Raw genomic sequence first — 14665 nt, 5'->3', positions numbered from 1 at the left:
GTCCTCACCTGGTCCTTTTTATTGTAAATGCATTTTTTATTATTTTTTTATTAAAAATTAAATGGAGCGTATTTTACGTTACACCTTATCAAGTGTCAATTCTATGTAAAATGAACTACCACAATTATTACTTGTCAAGAAAATTAGATCTGCAAAACATAGGGGAACAAAAAGTCAAAAGTACAAGGGAAAATAGGGTGCAGTACATCCACAAGAATGAACAACTATGTATTAAAGTTTAAATTGAGGTAATTAAGTACTTTTCACATAGGTTTCATCAATATTCTTCAAGGAGATCTTTGCACTTAGTCATTCGGAGCATTTTCAGTTATAGAAAAATGAAGATAGTGGCGAAATTTTTCAGACTGCTTTAATTCATCCAGAATTCTGTTACAAATGATGTCTGCTACATAATGTATTCCACCATTTCACTAGAACAATATTATAACATTCTTTCCAAAGGTGATGTAAAAAGAATTCCTTATAGCCTTATTAAAGGTAGGATTTATGAGTCTTCACCAAATCTTAACAGAAGATAAGTCTAACTTTAGTTGACAAATAACCGTTTTCATGTTGTCAGTATGTAGTAAACAAAAATTCAAGGCAACGTTCATTAGCTTTATGTGAAACAAGTGCAATGTACCACGTGACTCACTAAGAGGTGGAACCCCATTTATCAGCAATGCATTGAAGGGGAAACAGCCATCACATTGCATGCGTTACAACGCATGCGATTACTACGCGGTCATTACAACGACCGCATTGTTACATCGCAGTACCATTACAACGCAAGTTTTTACCACGACTTGTTGTAGGGTGGCGCTCTAAACAAAGGCATAGTATAATTTACTATTCTAACACCTTCCCTACTGTTGCACACACTGGAGTTGGAATAGTAAATTATACTATTCCTAAGTCCAGCATGCCCCCTAGAGCAAGTCGTTGTAACGACTTGCGTTGTAATGGTACTGAGTTGTGATCACATGCGTTGTGTGAACGTATGCGATGTAAAGTGCTATATCCCATTGAATTAAATATTTCTCGGTCTCTCACATCGCCTAAAACGAATTCTATCCCACTCCTTTCAATAATATGTTTATGCTATTTGATGTTTGAAGACATTAATTTAGGGTCGCCACACCATTTCAGTGGGGATGAGGTCGCCACTCTGATTTGACTATTCCAAAATCCTGATTCTTGATTGATTTACTGGTGTGTTTTTGATGATCATTGTGTTGCTTAGTTCCCTTTTAGCTAAGCATTAGATGTTGGCAAGAAGACTGCCTTACATTTTTCTGAAGGATGCGCTGATTTAACGAGAAATTCATAAAGGACTCAATGACCTCTGACTGGAAAGCTGGCAAAAATCATAACCCATCCACAGTTTTACTGGATGGTATGAGGCTCATGTTGTGATAGCAGTATTTGGTTTTCAGCAAACATGTTCTAGAAGGCTTGTGGTACATTCAGGTGTTGTTATGCCACTGTGTTCTTTTTCTTTAGAGATGTAGTTTTCTCCTGGTTTCCCTTCCATGACAGCCATACTTGTTCAGTCTTTTACTAATTGCAGAATCATATATTCTGACATTTACCTTGTTCCCTTAAGCTGTTAGATCCCTGGTTGTAGGTTTGGTTTTTTCCGATCTCTAGGAGTATCAAAAGGTTATTTTGGGGTACATTTGCTGAGATTCCGATTGTTGTGTAGATTGCCAATCGTCTTGAACTTTCTCCATTTGTAAATACTCTTAATCACTGTGTAATGAATGATTTCATTCTTAAAAACATTCCCAGAGTGATGAGTAGCAATGAATCGTTTTCTAGTCTCAGAATCTTTTGGTCTTGCAGGCACCATGGTGTGTTACCACAAACCTGAATGCTCCGGACCGGATACTCAATACCCTCTCAACTAAAGTGAAAACAATATGGGTGCACTTAATTTTTTAACAGAAGGCTTCTGAATGCTGGCTGATTTTTTGTTCAATAAATTATGGCAAAGTGAAATGAATGTGTGGGTTGTTTGTCGCATGAGGTTAGATTTATCTACTGGTAAGGCTTGATTAGGATTAGATGAACGTTATATACACTTTATGTACACTCACTTTAGTGAACCTGTAAGATATATACACAGCCCATTAGATTTCAAAACTCGGACATTGAGTCTAAGGCTGCGACATATGAGGTACTAACCAGATGCGACACAGACGTGAGAGGAAAATGCAATCATCGACATGTAAAAACGAGTAATAGAACATGGCACTCGTCCAGCTTTTGATTGTGAGCTCCAGGTTCACAAAGTATTTTACTGCCACAGAAAAAGAAAAAAGCTTGCAAGGATACTTCATTGGAATAAACTTCAGGCTCCAGATGCAACTTCGACGTCCTCATGAAGACTTAGTGACACGGCGCTTATCTGCACAGATATTGTTAGTCTTTTTAAAAACAAATTAGTGGAAATAATTTTTAGATCTCAGTCGCAGTTTCCACCTTTATCATTGTGTCCTAACGCTATAGCTTCTTACTTAGACATGTACTGTAGGAGACTGGCTTAGTATATGGTGCATACTTATGTAAGTGTAGCACCCTGCACTAACCCAGACAACACATATGGCAATTTTAGTGGCCTTAGACAACCTTAGAAAACTCTCTAAGTGGTAGCTGTGGAGAGCAGCCTTCAGGCTTATTCGGGAAGGAGTGTAAAGCAGCTTGTTTTACTAGTACTAATCATATAGTGTAGGTTTAGTGAAAAAGAACCACACAGTAAAGTTATAAAAATATGTATTTATTATAAACACTCACTAAAACATTGCAATAGCTTCTACCCAGAGATATAACCACAAAACACACAATACTTTAGTAATAGAACAGGTAAGTAGCACAAATACATAGTGGTCTTCAGGGGGAGACTAAACCATATACAACAATAGTGGAATGTGAACCACGACCTAAGTCGAGACTGGACCAAGAAGACGTAGAAGAGTTGGGGACCCAGGGAACCACCCAAGGTAAGTACCCAGGAACCCCACAGAGGCCGTGTGCAGAGTGGGAACACGACCGTGGGCTCAATACAAGTCAATAGGTAAGTTGTGGTTGAGTTTTAAAGACGAAGGACCCTTCCCAGAGGGCCCTGAAGAAACCCTGTGGAAGAAGGAAGGTTGGAGAGTCACCCCACCTTTGCATACCCCAGGAACCAGGTTACCTACACCAAGGAAGCCGGGTTCATTGGTGCGGAGTGACGTTGGAAACCGCCATAGAGCACAATACAGGACTTCAGTGAAGATGTTGGTAGCGAAGAAGGTGAAAGGGTCCGGTGGAACCCAAAGGTGGATTCAAGATGAGAGGTACCTGCAAGCAGAGGGACAGAGTCTATTCCACTCAGGAGTGACAAGAGGCAAGGAAGACATATGCCCACCGGTGTAATATGCAAAAACGTTGCAGTGTTAGCACCAGCAACCACAAGCAGGTAGTCAGAGCAGGCCCGAGCAAGCAGGGGAGCTCACTGGAGCCAAAGAAGACCCTCGAGAGGACCCATGGGCCGAAGGCACAGGAGTCGCAAGAGGACCTCAAGCAACTCACCAAAGGATGAAGGCCCATGGTGCAGTCAAAGATCTGGGCTGCAAAAGATGCTTGAGGTTGAAGATTCTTGGAGCCCGAAGATCTCTGGTGAAGACAGTCAGCAAGCCTTGGCAACAGCATGTCGACCCAGTGCACAGGGGTACTGCTCCAGCGGTTCCGACGAGGGATCCTGGCTTCAAACTTGCTATGAAGAAAGTGAAGGCTTCGAGGGAGTTGCACAACCACCACATGTGTTGCTGAACCTTTTGGAGTCTGTAGGAGCTCAGGAGCAGCAGACCGGTCAGCTTCGTTGCTGTGCCTGCAGATGCAGGGAAGTGACTCCTTCACTTCAAAGGAGATTCCTTTGGGTGTCTTGGAGGTCCACAGGCCTGTAGAACAACCTTTATGGAGCACAGGCACAGATGACTCAGAAGGCTGGCAGGACGACGAGACCAAGAGCAGCAGGAGTCTTCCAAGTTGCAATCTCGGTTCCCAAAGCAAAGTCAAAAGTGCCCAGACGATTGAAGATGAAGTGGTTTCGGATCTGAATCTTGTCCACGACAAATCTAGGGACCCACCCACAGGTAATTCCTTAAGTACCCTAAGGAAAGGGTTGGGATGATTCAGGGGTCCCTCCCAGAGGAAGGGTTGGACAGTGGGGAGGATACTCCTGTGTCCTTTGAGCCAACGGCTCCCTGAACTGGTTCAACTGGAGAATGAAAGAAGGGCACTAAATGTGCCCTTCAAAGCAGTCTAATGGCTCTGGCAAGCGTCCCCACCATGTCCAAATACACTAAGTATGTCTGCGAGGTGGACACACCTCCCTGTGACAGGAAATCTATTGTCCTGCCTTTCCCTGCTCGAGCTTGGGTCAGCAGCAGGAGGGCAGAATCGTGTCTCCAGTCGGCAGCAGCCATAGTTTGATCTCCGGGTCTAGAAGGCTGGTACCGGGTCATAACATAACAGACAGGTTAGAGTTAGCTATTGCATAATGACGCATGGCCACTCTATTTATCGTTATGGCTGATGCACATACAACATGGGAGAATGGACTCCGTGGATTGCAGGGGTGTTCTGCTCATGCAGGGGCACTCTCATACTCCCTGAACTGGTTTCAACTGGAGTATGCAAGGAGGGCACTAAATGTGCCCTTCAAAGTAGTCTGGTGGCGCTGTCGAGCGTCCCCACCATGTCCAAATACACTAAGTCTCTCTGGGAGGTGGTCACACCTTCCTATTGTCCTGCCTTCCCCTGCTCGAGCTTGGCTCAGCAGCAGGAGGGAAGAATCGTGTCTCTGGTCGGCAGCAGCCATAGTTTGCTGTTCGGGTCTAGAAGACTGGTACCAGGAGCACTGAGGGCCTCCTGGAGGAGTTTTACAGTGCATTGAATCATACCGGGTATGATTACAACATGTTTGATTCCAAACATGACAGAGTTCATTACAGCCAGGTTAGAGTTAGCTATTGCATAATGACGCATGACCACTCCATATATCATAATATCTGATGCATTTACAACCCGGTAGAATGGACTCCGTGGATTGTAGGTGTGTCATGCTACTGCAGGGGCACCGTCATACTTATAACTGGGCACCCTGCCTTCAGGATTGGAAGGCCTGGCTTAGGGGTGACATAGGTTTTAAGTGCAGTGACCTCAGATATAAGGAAACGTATATCTATCGTAAGTGGTATTAGCACTAGCTTGCACAGGCTGCAATGACAGGCCTGTAGTCACAATTTGAGTGGTCTCCTGTGGGTGGCATAGTACTTCAGCCCATGGGGGATCTTTAGTGTACCTATGCTCTGGGTACCTTAGTACCATATACTAGGAACTTACAAGGGTACATCAGTAGCCAATCTCGGGTGTACCTAAGTACACACCCTGTCCAATTTAGGGGAAAAAGCACTGAGGCTGGGGTCCTGATTAGCAGGATCCCAGTCAGACTATACAGAAAAACATAGCAAAACCAGGCAAAAAGTGGGGGTAGCCATGCAGAAGGATCGTACCTTCCTACATAAACATAGACTCAACTGCAGTTTTTTTAGTAAAGTAATATCAGGTCTGTCCAAATTAAATTTATGTCAGTGTAGATGAACTGCATTTATTTTTAAACCACCTTGATTGTTTCAATGTATTGTAAAGATTTTAATTAATCCAACAAAACCGTTTCTACCTTTTAAAAGAAGAACAGATTTAGCTCTGTGATTATTGAACAAAAAATGTTCTGTCCCTTAGCGAATAGGTGCGCTTTTTACCAATCAGTCGTGGCATTGGTGTAAACTGTGTTCTTTTAAAAGGTCACTCGGCCTTTGAGACAATTGGTAGCTTACAGGCACATGCATCAACCACAAAACCGGTCGCAAATGGGCAGATTCCCAGAATCTGCCCCTTTGCGACCGGTATTTTTGCATTTGGGATGCATCATCCCAAATGCAAAAATCGCAATTTAAGGAATCTCAAAATAGCGATTCCTTAAATAGCGATTGCATTTAAGGAATCCCTAATTGAGATTCCTTAAATGCAATGCATTAAAGTTTAAAAAATAGCGATTTCGCTATTAGCGGGAGCAAATTACCATGAAGCTGGACTTCATGGTAATTTGCTAAAACTTAGAAAAATGCACTTATTTGCATTCTTCTAAGTTTCATGTTGCGCACACACATGCCCTTAAAGCATGTGTGTATGCAACATGTGTGCAGAGTTCAAATACATGGGTGCAATAGGGTGTCATTTTGATACCCTTGCACCCTAGAAATTGCGGGAGCAATTTGCGAGTACCTACTGGTACTCGTAAATTGCTCCCGCAATCTCCAATGCATTCCTATGGGCCTGGAGGCCCATAGGAATGAATGGGAAGCCATTCATTAATTGCGACTCGCAATTTGTAAGTCGCAATTAATGAATGTTAAGGAATCGCTATTTTAATAGCGATTCCTACATGCATAGGCTTTTGCGAGTCCTTAATTGTGATTCCTTAATATTCGCAATTAAGGACTCGCAAAAGCTTTTCTTGATGGATGTGCCTGTTAGTGTTTAACTTCTAAGGATTTTCAACCTCGTGATAGCCTGAAAAGTTATGGCGTTTCAGGAAATTGCCTGTCTCAGTGGCATTGTTGGATGCCGTCCTCTCCTGCTCTGACAGCCACTGAGCACGTCGTATGCCACAGATATTGGCAGGTCGCTAAAAGAATGACAAAAGTGCTGTAGTCCCTCACTGTTCATGGACTCACTGAGCCATTATGCATTTAGCACTCTACCACAAACCAAGCAACAAAGGCAACTTTAGTAAGACATGTTGTAGTTATATAAATTAATTAATCTCACAAACATTAACAAATCATCCTCATTATTACTTCAAAGTTTCTGACCATCCTCCTCCCTTAATCTTCCTCAAAGTGTAAATGTTATACCAAACAACTCCCAGGACCACAAAACATCTTTCTTTGTTTTTCATTCATAGCCCTTCCCTTACATTCCCCCATCTCGCTCTCTCAAACCCCACCAAACGTCCACTATTCAGCTCCCTATGTCCTGATGCAAATCCCAGACTTTAACTTCAGCTCCCCTGTGCTCCAACCCGACCTAACCCCCGAGGGGAGGGTATGCCAGCACCAGACTCTCCACCCCCAAACTACCGCCTACATAACTATACCAAAATTGCTGTCCAATTGTGGCATAACTCTTAACATGCCCTGTCATACTGATAAAAGTGTTTGCTCTAACGTTCCCTTCCTGCCCATGTGGTGATGGAGTCAGCAAGAGGCTGAACATATGACCCTCCTATCCCTAAATACCCTGTCACTTAGTTCCCTCTCTTTTTTACCTATGATTGATCACTACACCGTATCACCTCAATTTCTAAGGCTTGTGCTACTAGCATAAATCCAGTCTGGGGTCAGACTGGCTTCACTCTTGCTTCCCCCGGGTACTCTCATTCTCTTTTACTGTCAAGTTGATTTCGTAACCTAGCAGTCCTATTCAGCTCTAGGATGGACCTCTTGATCTCTTTGCTTTGACAGGGCGAACAGCTTATTAAGGGGCTATGAATCATCAATTACAAAAATGTCAACTCCGACTTCAGAATTTGGAATTATTTTGCAGATAAGTTGTGTAAATTCATCGGAACATGATAATATGTTCCTCAACATTAGGGTCAAACATTTTCCTCACTACTACATTGCTTAGTAGTAAAAATAAAGTCAAGTCAAATGGTCTTTATTCGGATAAAAATATCCATAAAAGTACAAGTCATCACCACCAATAGGATAAAAGTACAAACATGAAACAATAGTAAAAACATGATCAATTTCATGGTAATGGTGTTGAAACATAGGCAGAAAGTGCAGGGTAACAATAAAATACAAGTAAATTCACTTATATAGCCAGGGCGTCTTGTCAATGTCATAAAAGTTGTGCAAACTAGCAATAAAGTGCTCACAATTTCAGTATACACACTATGCATACAACAGCCAAACTGTAACCATGTACAAATGAGCAAGCTGTAAGCAAAAAATGACAGGAAAAACAGATATAATACAACTATGAAATATCCATTGTTTTCCGTGAGCGAACCGCAGAATATAAAAAAGAACTTACTCTAAAAATCATCATGTCACTTCCTAACCGTAGTATTTCGTTATATGCCATTTTATGGTCAGTGATAGCAAGTGACTTAAAATAAGGAATAAAATACTGTTTAGTGTAACTATTGTAAAAGTTACAGAAAAGAAGGAAGTGTAGAATTGTTTGTTTTTGACCGTTCCCACAAGGGCAAAGTGAATGCTCTAAATTTTTGGTAAAGCCAAGAGGGAAGCAAAGGGAGTATTTTATACTTCCATCCCTAAGGCGGAAGAGCAGGCTCCTATTCCATCTTCCAATACTCTTTTTAAGATATTCTTGTGGTGTGTCTTTCTTATAACCTAAACTAGGCGAGAAAGAAGTATATCTGATTATTGAAGGTTTAGGAAGCTCTGAACATTCTCTTTCCCTTCGGTATAAATCAAATAATGCCTCTCTCAGTGTCTTAATATTCACGCCCTCTGTGTTCGAACGGTCAAAAAAGATATGTTCCAAATCCACACTAGCTAAACTTTCCTTCACAGCGTTAAGCCACGGTATGGAACTGCCCCTATCGCATTTGAGGCAGTCAATGATTATTTCCTGTGTTAAAATTGCAGCCGGATTTTGCCATATCTTCAGCCAGAACAGAGCTGGCCGGGACTTGATAAAATCCTCAACATAATACAAGTTTAGCTCATTATGGCATATATAAGTAGGAGAAGAAATTTGAGCCCCCAGAATCTTTCTACAGAATCTATTTTCTTCTCTTTGAATGCCACTACTGTTTGTGTACCCCCACACCTCAGCACCGTATGTTGCGGTAGGTAGGCATTGAGATTTGTAGATCTGTATTAGGGGCACCATAACCTCAGCTCTCTTTGGCTGTTGTAAGCTAATAATAGAATTAACTGCCTTTGCGAGTTTGTTTCTGCCATGTGCTACATGTGCGGCCCATGAACCAGTGTCTGAAAAAATCAGGCCCAAGTACGGAAAAGTGCTAGTGCTTTTTAAAATGTTTTCTCCTGAGACTATGTGATTAATGCGATATTTAGTTGGACCGCACGACATAATATATGACTTTTTAAAGTTAGTGCATAGGTCCAAACCAGCCATGAAGGAGACAAAGCCCGTAATTAAAGTACGTAGTGCTTTAGGTGTGCGGCCCATCAGGACCGCATCATCTGCGTATAACAGTACTGGGAGTAATTTACCATTAATTTTCGGCACATCGCATGTGGATTTAGAGAGGGATTTATTTAGTTCATTTATATAAAGAATAAAAAGCAGGGGGGCCAAGACACAACCTTGTCTGACCCCCCTGCCGATTAAAATATCACCGGAGACCTCTCCGTCATTGTTTATCCTAACACGAGCTTTGAGGTCTCTATGCAGATGTGCCAGGAAATAGACAAGTGACTCGTCTAGTCCATAATTCAGGAGAATCTCCCATAGTTTTGAGCGATTGACCAAATCGAACGCTGAAGATAAATCCATAAAGCCCAGGTACAAGGGGACTTTTTTAGCGATGGTGTACTTGTCTAATATGAGGTTTAAATTCAGACATTGTTCCACGGTTCCCACTTTACTTCTAAATCCCAGCTGGCAGGGATGTAAAATTTGGTTTTCCTCTGCCCAAAATCTGATTTTATTAAAAATCACCCTACCCAAAATTTTCAATGTGTTATCTATTAAAGATATAGGGCGATAGCAGCTGGGGTTTGATCTATCGTCCTTCTTAAAGATAGGTACGATGATGCTGCTTGACCAGGTTTCAGGGATTTTGGTGTTAGACAGTTTGTTAAAAACGTTACAAAGCAGTGGGGACCAAAAGTCTATTTCGGATTTTATTAGATCGATGGATAGGCCATCTGGGCCTGGGGCTTTGTTTCCTGCACTTTGAATAATGGCATCTTCTACCTCAAAAATAGATATGTTAACCTTTGGTACAGGGCAAGAGAGAGCGATAGTTGTTACAGGGGCTGCATATATTTTCGCGAAATGCTCCTCCCATAATTTACTTGGTATGTTACAGTTAATGGGGGTTAGATTGGATCCCATGGACCTCAGAGCTTTTACCTCGCCCCAGAACCCTGTTACATCTTTGAGCGCGGCAGTACATGCCAGTGAGTCCCACCTCTCCTTCAGGATCTCATCTGTGCGTAATTTGATTGCTTTTTTATAACGATTTCTCAAGGCCGAAACCAGCGTGATGATCCGAGGTTTTTCGGCCAATGCCTTACGGAGGTCCCGATTTGCCCGTGAACAGGACCTATCAAACCATCTCTTATTCTTGCTCTGTTGTCTAATAGGTTTTGAAATTTCCTTTTTAATCGCAGAGCACAACCCAGTAAAGGCCTCGACAATCTCTATATCTTGGGAGTCGCTGGACAAGCACGTTTCCACCATTAAGGGATAGAGTTTTATGATTCGCGCGAGTAATGCTTTATTATCTATTCCTTTCCAAACTACTCTAAGTTTGTCGGTGGATACGGCCAAGTCCCTAGCCCCTATTTCTTGTCGTTTAATAGTTTTATTTACAAATTTAATAATTGTCAATATAGGGTTGTGGTCGCTATAACTAGTTGGCAGGACCTCAGCCTTAACTAGGCAGTTCTCAAGGGCCGATGATATAAAAACATAATCAATGATTGATGAACAACCACGACCTATAAAGGTAGGCGGTTGCTCAATATCGAGTGTACCACCAGCTTTTTCCATAACATTGGTTAGATCCCTGGAGGATAAATGGTTAAACAATTCTTCTCCTCTTTTACAAGAAATTATCGTAGAAGATGAGGCTGTGGTATTATACGGTTTTTTATACAAATGAGCATTAAAGTCGCCCCCTAAACAAATTCCATCCAGTTTCCCAAGCCCATTACCCTCTATCATGTCATCAATAAAATCGAATAAGGAGATAAAATTCCTATTTGGCAGTGATTTAAAATCATTATTATAAAAATGTATAAAACATATTGTGATCCCATTCGAGTATATTGTAGCCTGAAAATGACTGTCATTTGTTTCCAGAGGTTTAATACTACTTCCAGCAGTAATTTTTATCCATGTGGATAGGCCCCCACTGGGTCTACCAACATCAGGAATAGAAGCAGTACTATTAAAGCATACAAAACCCTCAAGTAGCAGGCTAGTAGTACTCCATGTCTCCTGGAACATCAAAACATCGAAGCTACTGACCATTTGTGTCCACTCTACTATGTTCAATTTTGATTTTAGTCCTGCGATGTTCCAGCTTAAAATTTTTAATTGTTGGTCAGGAGAGATGGGTTTACAGATGGCAGACTTGATGGGAGGATGCTCTACCGGACAGACTGTTTGGATGTTCTTGGTTGGGATAATTTTATCCATAGGTAGCTTAGCTATTAATACCTCCCCTGCAGTGTTTAAAGATTTGCCCGGGAGTCAGTCCTGACCCTCTAAATCAGTCAGGACGTTGAATCGATTCTGTACAGAATATATTGAAGTAACGGGATGACGATTAATTTGGGGTGGTCTATAAAAGAAGCCTAGTGGTAAGGAAGTTATAGCAGTTACAATGCTAGGGTGGATAAAATTGTATTTTAATATGCTTTTTACCAGGGAAGGATACCTAAAATTCATGACTATGCAGTCACCTGTGATGTTTTTTATCGAAGGTCCAACCCAACCCACCCGTCTCACCATCAAGATTTCATTAGCAATCCCCATACTCATCCCCTTAAACTTACATAACCAATCAATACATTTATTCTTGAGTTGATCCCAAGACTCATTTTGATTTTCCTGCAAAGGTGGTACTCCGGCCAAAATTAGAACATAAGGACATGCTTCTGGAGGCAAATTAAGTACCGCAACAGCATGTGTTTTTGGCCGGGTAAGGGGAGTGGGCTCATGATTGGTATGTGACGTTGGATTTAAAAGTGCTGTCTCTAAGGGGGTGGGAGGGACAGCCCCTGAAGATGGGTTGTGACGGGAGGGTTCGTTGGTCACCGGAGCTCTTAGCAGGGGTGAAGAGCTGGCCAGATTACTCAAAGGGGGGCTGTGGGGCAAACTCTCCTTATTGCCATTACACTTAGCGCGTGCAGTATCTACACTAGTTGTAATACATTTTCCGCAGCCGCCTTGGGTGCCCCTATTAATAGCCTCCATATCCTTTAGTAAACGTTCACCCCTAATTTGATCAATAATCGTGGTCCCTTTCCTCTTGGTATCTTCTTTCTTTACTAGGCTCTCCAGCCTATCCAGGCGTTTAAAAATAAGATTAAACTGTTTGTCCATTAGACTTTTCAATTGTTTAAAAGTTGAGTCCACAATAGTGTCAATTAGGTTCTCAGTAGGCCTTCCCAACATGCTGTTAGCAGTTATTAACTCAGTTTGTGTACATATGGAGTTCGTTTCAGCTGCGATTATGGTGACATCAGCAGTGCTTTTAGTTAGGCCATGAGAGTGTATATTTACACTAATAGGTTCCACATTTGCAGGGGTTTTCCCTCGCGACCACATACTTTGAGGAGTTGGTTGGCTTTTAGTATTGCGAAGAGGTTGTTTTCTTTTAGCAATAGGTGCTTTAATATTGCCATTTTTCCTTTTCCCCCCGGAGGGCTTGTTGTTTAAGGCCGGTTTAACAGTAAGATGGACATCTTCAATTTCCGGCTGAGAGTCAGCTATTTCAACGGTGGGGGTAATAACCTCTGTGGCCTCTGTAACCCTGGGAGAATTTCCATGATGGATGGGATTAACAACTGTTATATTAGGTGTTAAAGGCACAGAAATTATGGGGTCAATAGCAACGGTACCATGAGACATTGGGGATACCAATGTAAGTTGACCCGAAGATAGTCTCCGTTCCGTGTTCTCAATTTCGGAAGTGACCAACATGAAAGCATTTTCTAGCATGTTTTCCAAGGTAGACGTAATTACAGGAGGGTATCTGGGACCCTGTCCAGGAGCTGTGGCAGAACGTTTCCCCATAATAAGGGTGTGCACTCACCTTGGGCCAATACAAGATTCAATAGCGTGGACCGAAGGGGGGAGGCCCTGCCCTGCCTCAGTCTGCCCCGCCCGGCGCCGCCCGCGCGCGTCCCGCGACGCGGAGGGGGCCTCTGATTAAGTAGCGCCTCCGGGCGCGCTGGTGTCCGGCAGGAAGTCCGGTGGAAGGCAGGGAATGGCGGGAGTTGTAGTTCCCCTCTGCTGCGGCCAGTAATGGAAAGTGGCGGCGAGGGAACAAACAACGTCAGGGTCCCGTAAGCTGCCCGGTTCTGCCTGCTGCTGCCGACTGTATTACTCCCGATGCAGCAAGATGTCCACTGCTGCTCTGCGAGGCCCCTCTGCTTCCTTAGGGCTTGGGATATTGATAATAGGGTCCAGGAATCAAAGACCAGTTCTGCCTTATTGCATGTATAGCTGAATTTTATTGGATGTCTAAGAGAATCTTTAAACAAAGGCTTCCGAGGGACTCCATTCTGCCAGCTGATCAAGAGACATCAACTCTGCTCTGTAGAAAGCCTGCAGAATAAGCTTACTTATTGTTGCCTTCCTTATGTACTCTACTGAGTAGCCCCTGAAGTGAGAGCCAAATCTTGTCAAGGCATTTACTTTTGAAAGGAGAGAAATTCCTAACTTTTCTATATGATTATCCCATTTTAGATTTCTGGCAAATGTCAGATAAAAGTATTTAAATTTACTTACTTGTTCCAGAGGGACACTATCTAGGTACCAAGTAGGTTTCTTAGGTCATTTAGAAAAAATATGAGTTTTTGTTTTCTCCACATTAACAGTAAGGTTATTTGACTCACAGTAGGTATGAAAATGCTAAGCATTGAGTTTCCTCTGCCATCTTACCGGAGTGTAGTCCATCATGACTAGATCATCAGCGCACATAAACCAATGCACATGGGAATCTCTATGTTTGGAGGACAATATTTTGCCAGCACAATTGGAAGATCAGAAATAAAATGAATAAAAAGGAATGGGGCTTAGAACATTGTCATCTGGAATGCTTTCTAAAAATGCACCTGAACCACTTAATCAGCCTGCATCTAGTTATTAGAATGCAAATTTTGAAGCATAAGTAACAGGCCCTGAGGGATACTGTACCTTCTTAATTCCTCCAAAAGTGTGGTCCAATCAACCAGATTGACAGCAGACCATAATTCGCCACTGCAACAATAAAGTGTATCTACAGTAGCTGTTGACCTCCTTGCTGCTCCACAAAACACTTGTGATACATTGGCTAGAAAAGTAGCACAAAGGATGACTGTTTCATTTCACAGTAATCACTTCCTTTCAGTGAATGACCTCCTGCACAGACTCTCTGGCTCAAAGCCATCACAACTCCTAGGGTCAGCCCTCAAGCTAGCTGGTACACAGAACAACTGTGATTCTCCAAATGCCATTGCAAACAACTAGAAGGCTGGTGGAGATACACCTACAACTAAAACGACAGAAAGACCTATAGATCCCCAGGCCGTCTCTGTCACCAGCATCTTAGATCAGGGTTGACTGAATGCATTGAGGACAGATCTAACAACGCCAAACAACCTTTCACCATGGT

At 42.4% G+C, this 14665-nt stretch overlaps 1 protein-coding gene across 3 annotated transcripts in view; it reads left to right on the top strand.

Moving 5' to 3' along the window:
* Nucleotides 1-14665, top strand: part of UPF3A (UPF3A regulator of nonsense mediated mRNA decay) — a 508452-nt gene that overhangs the window by 232984 nt on the left and 260803 nt on the right. The window lies entirely within an intron of this gene.

This window comes from Triturus cristatus, chromosome 8 (assembly GCF_964204655.1).
Source record: "Triturus cristatus chromosome 8, aTriCri1.1, whole genome shotgun sequence".
Lineage (NCBI taxonomy): Eukaryota > Metazoa > Chordata > Amphibia > Caudata > Salamandridae > Triturus > Triturus cristatus.
Note: the sequence above shows the minus strand (reverse complement) of the source record. Positions and strands in the feature narration are given on the sequence as shown.